The sequence below is a fragment of the Salvia splendens genome, chromosome 12 (genome assembly GCF_004379255.2).
Source record: "Salvia splendens isolate huo1 chromosome 12, SspV2, whole genome shotgun sequence".
Lineage (NCBI taxonomy): Eukaryota > Viridiplantae > Streptophyta > Magnoliopsida > Lamiales > Lamiaceae > Salvia > Salvia splendens.
This window is the reverse complement of record NC_056043.1, coordinates 4,630,794-4,644,531: the sequence shown is the minus strand read 5'-3', so window position 1 is coordinate 4,644,531 and position 13,738 is coordinate 4,630,794.

The window sequence follows — 13,738 nt, the reverse complement described above, 5'->3', positions numbered from 1 at the left end:
ATTCAACGAATACCTCCACGTCGGTGAAACAACATGCCGCGAGTGCCTGAAAAGCTTTTGTAGGGGGTTGTGGAGGCCTACGACGACACATATTTGCGCAAGCCGACTGTCATTGATTGCCAGGGCCAGATGAAGATGCACGAGACGGTGCACGGCTTTCCTGGGATGCTAGGGAGCATCGACTGTAAGCACTGGCAGTGGAAGAATTGTCCGATGGCTTGGAGAGGCCAATTCACTAACGGTTACAAGGGCAGCCACCCGACGATGATCCTCGAAGCCGTCGCTGACTATCGGCTCTGGATCTGGCATGCTTACTTCGGCGTAGCCGAGTCGAACAACGACATTAACGTCCTCAACTCAACCACCCACTTCACCGAGCAATGTAACGGCAACGACCCGGTCATCGAGTTCACTGCCAACAAGCGCCAATACCACATGGGGTACTACTTGGCGATGGCATCTGCCCACGGTGGCCTGTTTTTGTGAAGACGATCAGCTGCTCAATTGGTGAGAAAAGGGTTTTATTTGCGCACAAGCAGGAGTCGGCGAGGAAGGATGTCGAGCGGGCATTTGGTGAGCTCCAAGCGCGGTGGGCAATTGTGAAAGGGACGACTCGTTTCTGGTTCAAGGTCATCTCGGACGTCATGTATGCGTGCATTATCATGCACAACATGATAGTCGAGCATGAAGGTGGGAGCATCACCGAGTGGAACGATGATGACGGTGCATCTAGCTCGTCCAGCACGGCGACCGAGCCCCCGCTAGAGGATTGCCGTCGGGCTTCGATGAGGTTCTAGCTAGACAGGCCTCAATGTGCAACCAACAAGATCATGGTCAGCTCATGAACGACATGGTTGAAGAAGTGTGGGCCCGTAACCATCGTCGATGAGTTTGCGTATTTTTTTTAATTCGTATTGTAATGTATTAATTTTTATAAATGAAATGAAGTTTTTTCCTAATTTTTGTAGTTATTTAAATATTCAAATAAAAAATTGATGACGTGGCGCGCCATAGGGTGCCTTAGGGCGCCCCACTGCAGGTGGAGGTTAGAAGGATAAAACTGATAACGTGGTGCGTCATAGGACGCCCCACTGCTAATGGTCTTAGGCAAATTTTCAGGGACGGATGTTGTAGCAAATAGAAGATCATAGGAGATGAAATCTGGAGAGAGATAAAGAGAAAGAGAAAAGAATATAAATGTGAGAGAGTGAGTGAGGCGTGTGAGAGTAAAAAGACTTTTCGGTAACCGTGTGGAACAACACGTGGCAACAATCATACAGTTCTTAGATAAGTATGAGTCGAAAGAGGATCTGATACATTTGGTTCACACGTAAAATAAATAATTATGATGGGCCGTATGGGCCCAATGCCCCAAACATCACAATGTGTACATTAGATTATGACAATTAATGAGAATACTATTCCAAAAAAATCGATAAATTATCCTATTTTTTATGTATTTGAAAGTTGGAGACGAGATATGCTAAATTTGGCATGAAAAATATCACGTGATGTATCAGTGAGGGGACACCGCTGCAGCAAAAAAGAACCTCTGTATGTATACAAATCAATCATTTCTCTTTCCATTTTTCAGTATAATATTTTTCGGACAATCATGATATTTAGGCATTCATTCGTTTTATAACACGGTAGTACTCAAATTTTCCGGAGGTTCTACTTTAAATACCAAAACTCATTTTAATTAAATTTATCTTCAATTAGCATAATTATATGTGTTTCCCTCAAAATTGAATCCTAGTCATGCACTCGTATAAAACCAAATAATTATTAACTTAATTATAAAATTCTATCGCAATACTTAATTAATACTCCATTCGTTCCTTGTTAATAGAAGCGCTTCTTTTCAGCACGGAATTTAAAAATAGTGTGTTAAGTGAATAGTGAATAAAGTAAAAAAGATGGTCACTTTTTGCCAAAAATAAAAATGATTCAAATAACTTGAAACTTCTCAAAATAGTAAAGAGACTCTATTGACACGGAACGGAGGGAGTAATTAATTGTCAGAAAAGCACAACGTTCTTTTGAATTTACTAGTTTCAAATACTAATTGCTAAAGTACTATAATTACAACTTGGCATTTTCAATTTTCGCATTTATGGTATCCCAATAAAATGAAGTGTTTCGAAATTTTAGTGAAATAAAACTATTTCAAACATATTGTATGCCTATTCTAGCAATTCACTTTTTCTCAATATAGTAATTACAGCCTCAATTGGGTACCCAATATATGCAAATAAGCACAACCGATCAAAAAAAAATTATATTCATATTTTCCTTTACATTCATGTATAGGCTTCCCTCTAGAAGGAGTAAAAATTTCATGATCCTTCCACACCATGGTGGCATAATGATTTTGTATGCCTCACCAATAACTCTTTGACAATTGAAATAAAAAAGGGTCCACATGCCACATCACTTTAACATAAATTAGGAAACTTATAGGTAAATTTGGATACATCCATTTAATCATTTTATGGAAAGTTGAATAATATTTAATATAGAAATTATATTTATATGAAAAATGAGTTGAAGTTAATATACTAGTACAATTTATATATGGAAATTATACTTATATGGAAGGTTGAATAATATTTAATCTCATAATATAATAGTACTAATATACAAGACATCTCTTTTATAAAATAATAATATTTTCAGATTATATTAATATTTCATTTTTTAATTTTTATTTTCTTGTGTTAAAAGTTATTGATTATTTTACATGCTAATAAATCTAATGAAAATTATAATAGTACTAATATACTACAATACATCTCTTTTATAAAATAATAATATTTTCAAATTATATTTATATTTCATTTTAATTTTCTTGTATTAAAAATTCTTGATTTTTACATGCTAACAAATATAACGAAAATTATGGTAACAAAATATAACTTACAGTCATAATTTTTATTTATGAGAATTTTTCTTATATATATAAATACTAAAAAAATTTAAAAGATCTTATCCATAATAGTATGATTTTTTTCTTATATATATAAATACTAAAACAATTACTTTTATGTGTATAATATTATTATATTATGATATCAATATGCATATATAAATTGTACTAGTATATTAACGTCAATTTATAGTTTATATGATATAATTTCTATATTTAATTTATTACACTTTCCATAAATAAAATGATTAAATGGATGTCTCCAATTTAGATATAAGGTTGCCAAATTTATATCCAAGTGATGAGGCATGTGGACTCTTTTCCTTTCCAATTGTCAAAGAGTTATTGGTGAGACACACCAAATCATCATGCCACCATGGTGTGGAAGGACCATGAAACTTTTACTCCTATAGAAGACGATACTACTAATTTTACTATAAATTCTATAATCACATAAAAAAGAGAGAGGGGGGCATAGATCCAAAACCAAAAGCACAACGCTTTTCAAAATATTGTTTGGATTGTAGGGGTGAAATATAAATAAAGAAAAACGCATAGAACATCCAAACTTTATCACATTCTTTGTTTGATGCAATAAATACATCCAAACTTTATCACATTCTTTGTTTGATGCAATAAATACACCTATTTTTTATATGGGTTGTCAATATTTGCCTTCACACATGTACCAATTCCCAAAATCCAATTTTATTATTGTTTTCTACTTAAGATTTTTGGCCTTATGAACATATAGCTCAATTCAATGTTTTTCTATCTCCAAGTACAAAAATATTAATTTTTTACTTATTTCTAGTAAGAGTATAAACATACCAAAACAATCTAACATTAATTCAAAAATTAACTACTTCGATTTGTCTCTTTTTAAACTGATCAAAATATGTCATCAAGTTCATGTCTTCACCGATCATGGATTCGGACACGAAGTACATGATGGTGGAGAAGTGAACATAGAGAAGATCGCAAGGCAAAAGAGGACCGAACAAACAACATTAAATTGTATTTATTGTTTTACAAAGCCAACATGCAAGACATTTATAAAATAACTATGGAACAATCACTACAAAAAACTTGTTCTTTAAGGATATAAAAATCAAGATGCAATATGGATTCGAAATTTTTTGAATTTAGGATGCAAAAGAATGTGTTCATACGTTAAGGACAAATTAACTTAACCATTTACTTTTTTAGGACGTTTTCATTTGCGTCCTCCAATTTTAGTTGAAGCACTAGTAATAAGGACGTTTTTTTAAGCGTTGGTGGTATATTTAGAAACGCAAGTCTTAAATTTCATTAAAAAATTATCTTTAATGATTTTTTTTGTTGTAGTGAAATAAAATGTATGGCATTTTTCTCAATAGTTTAGTTGGTTACACTTTCAATAATGTGCACTTTTTTAGGATTTAAATTGTCAATTTTTAGCTTTCAATAAGTTGTAAGTTTAGTAATGATAAAATTTTCTTTATTCTAATGAATTAGCATTTTTTATTAAAAAATGTACTCCATAGTTTATATAAATTGAAAAAATTAGTACTCCATTAAATAAGAGAAATGAAAATTTCAAGAAAATGTCATAAGGTTCGGCTCTGTTACCATTCAAGTGAATTTTTTCACTGACATTTTTTTTGATGTGACCATATGTAGAAGTTAGGAGATTGTCACGGTAGTATAATTAGGACGATTAATAATTTTTTTATGTGTGTGAGTCTTATGGCAATTTAATTAATTGATTCAAGTGGATATGTATTTTTCATGGTAATTAAGTACTCCATAATTTGTAACGCGATAATTTGTTAATTTTATGGAATTGAATATTTTAATTAAGGTTAAATTATAAATACATGACTAGGGTTATGATCATAGATGATAGGTTTGATATTTAACACCAAACTTATACAGATGCAAAAACAGTAAATTTAGAGACTCTTTTGCTATAAATGTTCGATCTTGAGTTCTTGATAATTCACACGAATAATTCTAAGATATACTATATTATTAATGTTTTTAAGTTGGTCTCCGACATATGCGAATCTTGTAGTAATTTTTTATGTTTGCCCCAAAAGTAGTGTAGGAAGCTTTTGTGAATCTCTCTAATTACTAAGTACATAAAAATTGCCCCAAAAATTACTATATATCAGTACATTTTTATTTTAGTAGTCATACTATTCCGGTATAATTTTTGTTTTTTTCTGTAATTACAACTAATTACTTTAAAGTACTTGATGCATATATAAAGATAATTTAGTCTTAGAGCATCTCCAAAGGGTGAGGTAGATAGAGAGGTAAAGTTGGATAACAACCGTATTTACCTTTTTTCCATGAAAAATCATTCTCCAAGGGTAGAGGTATTTGAAAAGGTATTATACATTTTCCCAATTTGAAGAGGTATCTTTACCTCTCCATCAATGGAAAGGTAAAATCTTATAAGAGCATCTCCAATGGTCGGCGTCACCACCGGAGCGCCGATTTTTCGCCCACGCCGGTTTGACGCCGAACCATTGGAACCGGCGTGGGCGAAATCGGCGTCAAAATCGGCGTCGCCATGCCGATTCCCGCGCTGACGCCGGTTCCCACGCCGATCCTCACGGGCGCCATTGTGGCTCCCGGATCGGCGCCAAACCGGCGTCGGATTTAAATATTTTTTTTTTTTTTTCGCAAAACACAATATATACGCGCGTTGAACCTCATTTTCATTCGCACCACTTGTTTTAACGAGTACTCTCTCTCTACCTTACTTTCTGTACAAGATCAATAACGAGCAATGGAGAACAACTACGAAGGTACTCCAGTTAATCCCGGGGGATGGTCTCAGACTCCCCCGGCTCCCGGTGTAGGAGGAAGACTGCAGGAGGATTGCGGAAAGAGCCTACCCCGATCCGGATAAGAAGTACTATGAGTTCACCTACTGGAACTGCTACGTTGTGCTCAACGAGTCGGAGAAATTCCGGGCAGGCGTCGACGCTGGCTGGCCGAAGAGGCAGAGACTGAACTATACCGGAGATTATAGCGGCAGCAGCGGTGGTTCGTCAGACCTCCCCGAGACGGCCCAGGAGGTCCCGACTCCTCGGTCGTTCGGTCGCCGACCTCGCCCGGTTGGGCAAAGGCGGGCGCAGCAGGTTGCGAGGGGGGGCACACCGAGTTCCCAGGATGTCCATTCGGCATCCCCCCTCGGCAGGTCTACCGAGGAGCTCAAATTCTTCGCGCGCCAACAAACGCGCGCTCAAATGGTGAAGACCTTAGCCGACTTCCAAGCGGCGGTGGACCCCGAGGTGAAGGATTTTCTTCGCGTATTGCTCCAGAGCCAGCGTGAAGAACTGGAGGCGATGAGGAGGGACACCGGCGGGAATAGCCGCGGCGTAGGTGGCGACGGAGGCGGCGGCGACGGCAGTGAAGAAGCGTTGGGCGACGACGGAGACGAGGACGGCGGCGATGAGTGATTTTGTTTTACTTTTTTAAATTAATGTACTTTTTACTTTTTGTAATTTTTTTAAATTGTTGTACTTTTTTTTAAAAGTAATGTACTTTTTAAATTTTAATATTATTATTCGAATTTTCCGTATTTGTCTCGTAAATTAAATTATGTATGTTGATACAATTGTAAATTAAATTATATAATTGTTATTAGTGATGTGGATAGGTAGTGTGAAGGCTATTTGATGGCTATTTGATGTCCAGTTGATGTGGCAAGCTGATGTGGCAGGAGAATTGTAGTGCTGATGATGTGGCAGTGTGAAGGCTATTTGACGGCTATTTGACGTCCGCCAGCATTGGAGATGCTCTAACTATCATTTTTGCCTTCTTCTCATGAAAAATCATTTTCCAAGGGAGAAGGTATGTGAGAAGGTATCGCACTTTATATTTTTTAATGCATTTTGTAGTATTATTTTATTTTAAAAAAAATCATTTACCTCTGATTTTGTCGGGACGGCCCTGCTAAGGACATAGTGTCTGGTGCACGCACACATGTCACGATGTGCAAGCCATCACACATCTTCGCAAGTTGTGCACGGTGGGCGGGTGATCTACATCGCGGTGTGCCCTCCATATGCACGCTGGGACGTGTTATGAGGATTGGGGCAAAACTGCACAATCAGTTCAGTTCGGTTACCAATATACTGTTCGGCGATTAGGGACCGATATGCTGTTCGGTGATCTGACGAACTGCAATCATGCTCGGTGATTGGTCGAGTTTGTAGTCGTGCTCAGGGATTAACCGAGCTCAATGTTCGGTGTTGAGCTCGGTGCTCAGTGCTCGGTGTTGGTGCTCGGTGTTGGCCGAACTTAATCGGTGTTGGTGCTCGGTGTTGGCCGAACTTAAACGAGTTCGGAGTTGACAGTTGTTATTAACTGATGCACGTCGTCGGATGCGACTAGTTAGTTAGCTTTAAATGAAAGCCGTTAGGTTTGAACTAGTTGTTAGATAAGTGTTAGTTAAATAGAGCCGAGCTGTGAAAAAAGAAGAAGAATTTTTCATCCATGAGTTTTGTAATCTTCCACACAAATAAAACACAAGATTTCCATTGACTCTCCAAGAATTGTTTTTGCTTATTCATTTTCATATCAAGTATTCGTTCTTCTCGTTCCGGAATCGATCTCGTTGTGATAACAAGATTGAGTCGCGTATCTGATAGCATCTCAAATTGGCGCCGTCTGTGGGAATCGAAGAAGGACGACGAATTCAACAATGTCTACCGCAAAGTTCGACGTTGAGAAATTCACCGGCGAAAATGATTTCGGCCTGTGGAGATTGAAGATGAGAGCTGTTCTGATGCAGCAAGGCGTCTGGGATTATGTGAAATCCAAGACGGACAAAAAAGAGATTCAAGGGATGGATGCGGCGAAATGTCAAGAACTGGAATACAAGGCGTATAGCTCGATTGTCTTGTGCCTCAGCGATAGAGTCTTGAGGGAGGTTCAGAAAGAGGATGATGCCGCGGGAGTGTGGGAGAAATTGGAGAAAATATATATGGAGAAGTCAATCTCCAATAGGTTGCATCTCAAGCAAAGATTGTTCAACTTTAGATTTTCTGACTCCAAGAATCTGGCGGATCAGCTGGAAGATTTTCGAAAGTATATAGATGATCTTGAGGGTGTGGATGATCCCATGAAAGATGAGGATAAAGCTTTGATGTTATTGAATGCTCTGCCTCAGAGTTTTGAGCAATTCAAAGACTCAATACTTCTTGGAAGGGATTCGAAAGTGACTTTGGAGGAGGTATTTTCTGCATTAAAGCTGAAGGCAATGCAGAAATGTGTCAGCAAGCCAATCGATCAAGCTGCTGAAAGCCTCAATGTGAAGGCAACTTCAAAGAAACAATTCAAATTCAAGAAACCCCCATCTGACAAGTGGAAGCCAAGATCATCTAAGGAAGGAGATCAAAAGGAATCTAGAAGCTGCTTCTGGTGTAAGAAACCAGGACACATCAAGCAAAATTGTTTTGCTTGGAAGAAAAAGCAATCTGAAAATCACAAAGGAGATGGTACAGCAGCTATCACTGAGGAAATTGAAGAGGCAAGAGCTCTCAATGTGGTGGAGGATAGCCCATTATCAAGGCTATGGATCATGGACTCAGGCTGCAGTTTCCATATGTCCTCCAATCTCGACTGGTTCCAAGATTTAAAGGAATCTGAAGGCTCGGTGTTGCTGGGAGATGACCATGTGTGTGATGTAAGGGGTGTTGGGAGCATATGTTTGAGGATGGACAATGGAATTTTCAGAACTCTCACTGATGTGAGATACATCCCATCCATTAAAAGGAATCTTATATCCTTGGGTCTTCTTGAGAAGAATGGCTACGAATTGACTCTCTTTGGTGGAGAGATGCTTGTCAAAAAGGATGGCCAAATGATCATGAAGGCTGTCAGAAACAATGTGCTCTATTATCTGAAAGCTGAGGCAGTTGCTGGAACAGCTAACAACACACAAAAGACCATCAATTGGCATGCTAGGCTGGGCCATGTGGGGGACACTGGGCTGATGCAGCTGGTAAAGCAAGGCATTATTCAGATGGCTGATTCAGAGATACAAAGAGCCATTGGATCGTGTGAAGAATGCATTCTTGGCAAAAACAAGAAGCTGCCATATGGAGTGGGCAAACATAACTCAACACAACCTCTCCAATATGTTCACAGTGACATATGGGGCCCTGCACCAGTAAATAGCATTGGAGGAGGCAGGTATTTCTTATCATTTGTTGATGATTTTTCAAGAAAGGTTTGGATAATGATCATGAAAGAAAAGTCAGAGACCTTCAAGAAATTTCAGGAGTGGTGTACTGCAGTTGAGCTAGAAAAGGGGAAGCCTTTGAGATGCCTAAGAACTGACAATGGGCTGGAGTTTTTGTCCCATGAGTTTGATGAGTTTTGCAAGAGAAAAGGAATTAAAAGGCATAGAACGGTGCCTCACAACCCACAACAAAATGGGGTCGCCGAGAGAATAAATAGAACCATTCTTGAAAGGGTAAGATGCATGTTGATAGCATCTGGAATGTCAAAACCATTTTGGGCAGAAGCAGCCTCCACAGCTGTTGTTTTAATCAACAAATGCCCCTCTGCTGCCATTGAAAATCAGACTCCGGATAGTAGATGGTATGGATCTTATGGAGACTATTCAAAATTAAGACCATTTGGGTGTAGAGCATATGCTCACATCAAACAAGGAAAGCTGGAACCAAGGGCTCTCAGATGTGTGATGATAGGCTATCAGGTTGGAGTTAAAGGTTACAGATTATGGTGCTGTGAGGAAGGGAATAAGAAGGTTGTCATCAGTAGGGATGTTATTTTCAGGGAATCTGAAATGCCTTTCTTCATGAAGCAAGTTCAGACTGTTGAGTTTGAGGTGGAGGGTCAGAGGGAATCCTCATCTGATGCTGTAAGAAGTCCACCAGATACTGTGAGAAATTCACAAGAAACCAGTGTTGGTGGATCCTCTGAACATGAAAGTAACATCAAGACTCCACAGAGACTGGTTGCAAGAGACAGAACCAGAAGAAGGATCAAGCTCCCTTCCAGATTTCAGGATTTTGATATGATGCACTATGCACTGGCCATAGCTGAGGAGATGGACTATCATGAGCCTTCAAATTACAAGGAAGCAATAAGGAGTCCGGAGAAGGATCAGTGGCTATTAGCCATGCAGGAGGAGATTGATAGCTTGTACAAAAATCACACATGGATTTTGGTGTTGAGGCCAACTGATCAGAAAACAGTTGGTTGTAAATGGATTTTTAAGAAGAAAATTGAGGCCTTCAACAACAATCAAATCAGATTTAAAGCCAGGTTGGTGGCCAAAGGCTTTACACAAAAGGAGGGAGTAGATTATAATGAAATATTCTCCCCTGTGGTAAAGCATAGCTCCATCAGGATTCTACTTGCCATTGTTGCTAAGAGAAATTGGGAATTGCAGCAACTCGATGTCAAAACAGCCTTTCTTCATGGAGAGCTCGAAGAGAAAATTTACATGGAGCAGCCTCCTGGTTTTGTCCAACCAGGAAATGAAGGAAAGGTGTGTTTGCTGAAAAGAAGCTTGTATGGTCTAAAACAAAGTTCAAGACAGTGGTATCTCAGGTTCAATGAGTTCATGCATAAGATCGGTTTTGAGAAGTCTTTGTATGATCATTGTGTCTTCATCAAGAGAAGAGGTGGAGTTGCTGTGGCATATCTACTATTGTATGTAGATGATATGCTGATCTCTGCAGAGCATAAGGAAGAGGTGGAGTTAGTGAAAGGTGATCTGAAATCTGAATTTGATATGAAGGATCTTGGAGATGCAAAGAAGATCCTTGGAATGGAGATCATAAGGGATAGAGACAAGAAAAGGATATGGCTAACTCAGAAAGATTACATCAGGAATGTGATCAAGAAATTTCAGATGGATAAAATCCCATATGCAAACATAGTGGGAAGCATCATGTACACCATGGTGTGTACAAGGCCAGACATCAGCCAAGCCATAAGTGTTGTGAGCAGATACATGGCAGATCCAGGTATGGAGCATTGGCATGCTTTAAAATGGATACTAAGGTATCTGAATGGTACTCAGGATTATGGCATACTGTTTGATGGAAGTAAGAATTTTGATGCACAGCCTCTATTGGGATATTGTGATTCTGATTTTGCTACTAACATTGACACAAGGAAGTCCCAATCCGGCTATGTTTTCTGCATGTATGGAGCTGCTGTAAGTTGGAAGTCGAGTTTGCAATCTGTGGTGGCACTCTCAACAACTGAGGCAGAATATATTTCCATGGCTGAGGCCGTAAAGGAGAGCATGTGGCTGAAAGGAATCTGCTCGGATTTTGGAGTTGATCAAGGAGCTGTGACTGTATTATGTGATTCAAATAGTGCCATATGTTTGTCAAAACATCAGACATTCCATGAGAGGAGCAAGCATGTGGATGTTAAGCTTCATTTTGTGAGGGATGAAGTTGAAATGGGCTCAGTGAAGATTGAAAAGGTAGCTACTGAGCACAATGCAGCTGATATGCTAACAAAGGTGTTGCCCGGACTTAAGTTGAAGTATTGCATGGATTTGGTGAATCTGATTCAGCTGGAGTGATTGTGGAAGATGGATGAAATCTATGGATTGTCCAGTTATGTCCCAAGGTGGAGATTTGTTATGAGGATTGGGGCAAAACTGCACAATCAGTTCAGTTCGGTTACCAATATACTGTTCGGCGATTAGGGACCGATATGCTGTTCGGTGATCTGACGAACTGCAATCATGCTCGGTGATTGGTCGAGTTTGTAGTCGTGCTCAGGGATTAACCGAGCTCAATGTTCGGTGTTGAGCTCGGTGCTCAGTGCTCGGTGTTGGTGCTCGGTGTTGGCCGAACTTAATCGGTGTTGGTGCTCGGTGTTGGCCGAACTTAAACGAGTTCGGAGTTGACAGTTGTTATTAACTGATGCACGTCGTCGGATGCGACTAGTTAGTTAGCTTTAAATGAAAGCCGTTAGGTTTGAACTAGTTGTTAGATAAGTGTTAGTTAAATAGAGCCGAGCTGTGAAAAAAGAAGAAGAATTTTTCATCCATGAGTTTTGTAATCTTCCACACAAATAAAACACAAGATTTCCATTGACTCTCCAAGAATTGTTTTTGCTTATTCATTTTCATATCAAGTATTCGTTCTTCTCGTTCCGGAATCGATCTCGTTGTGATAACAAGATTGAGTCGCGTATCTGATAGCATCTCAGGACGTGCGCCAAGTCGTGCATTAATGATTCCCTAATATGGATACATTTATCAAAAGGTGAGCAATTCTTGAACTAGTAAAAATCTGTTAATTAGTGTTGTGAATGTGATGTTAGTCCATCAATTTGTCATTTCAACGCTCCAACCGACAACCTTAATTATGCCGCCACCACCTATAATAGATTCCCAAAATTTAATCTATATACATACAAATGAGAATAAAATAACATTTTTTTGTGTTTGTAAGAAAGCAGACCATAATCTGGTAAGATTGGGTAATTGGGAATCTTCAACACAGAAACCACAGTTGAAGCCCACGTTATTTTGCCGATACTCTCATTCTATAATCAACATATCTTATAATTAAATATTATACTTTAATATATTTATTATTTACTTTTTTCTGAATTCAAGAGACAATAGACAAAGTAGTGCAGTTGAGAGAAGTAATATACAATTTGGGGAAATGCTCAAATTAATGCTGCCTCCATGTGACAACGGATATATCTATATATCTCCCATTTCTCTCAATTTTATTAAAAAAAATGAATTTATTGAGGGAATCTATTTCTATCAAGTTTCGAATTCACCATCATTTCCCACTTTTACAAACTTATCATATTCTGACATTAATATAAAGTTTCAATATTTTATAGGGCTAGAGTAATAGTGGCATGTGCAAATTGGTTCTTTTATAGTTATTTCATCTTGCTTTAGAGCATCTCCAATGGCGGACGTCCGGTCGGACATCCGGTCGGACGTCGCGACGGGCGATCGGGACGTCCGCCATTGTGGCGTTTAGGGTCGGATACGGACGTCCCGTGAGGACGTCGGGTGTCCTCGGACGTCCCGGCGACGGGCGGGCGGACGTCCGCCATTGTGGCGTCCAGTCGGACGTCCCGTTTTTAAAATTTTTTTTTTAAAACTCTATATATACGGCTCGTTGAATTTTATTTCATTCGCACCACTTGTGTTAACAAGTTTCTCTCTCTACATCTCTAATTTCAAGTATATCTAGAATGTCTAGTAAATTGTTTTATTTGTGAATATATGATTTTTTTTTATTGCGGGATGTCCTAGTGGGAAGGGCGGACATAGGAGGGGATGTCCTAGTGACGTGGCAGTGGGATGGGAAGTCCTAGTGACGTGGCAGGAGGTGTTTTTGGGATGTCCTAGTCAGGCCCGGTCCTGAGTTTTTATTGGCCCGGGGCGGAACTAAAAGAGGGACCCCATAATAATACTATAAACTAATAGTAACAATAACAAAAGTAGTAATAAAACACTTCAATACATCCAAGACAATATTTATAGCATACAATTTATATTATTACCTTAAAAGTTGCCCAGTAGCATGTATATACTCATGTATGTATTTGGATTTTGGAGGCCCCAACGTTTTGGGGGCCCGGGGCGGGGGCACTGCTCGACCCCCCCAGGGCCGGGCCTGGTCCTAGTGGATGTCCTAGTGGGATGTCCGCCCACTGGAGATGCTCTTATATGCGTCAATCAAGATAAACTCTTTGTTTATAGACAAAAACTAAGATAGTAGTAGTACTTTACAAAGTGTCACTTTTAGTGATAAAATTCTACTAAAGATAGAT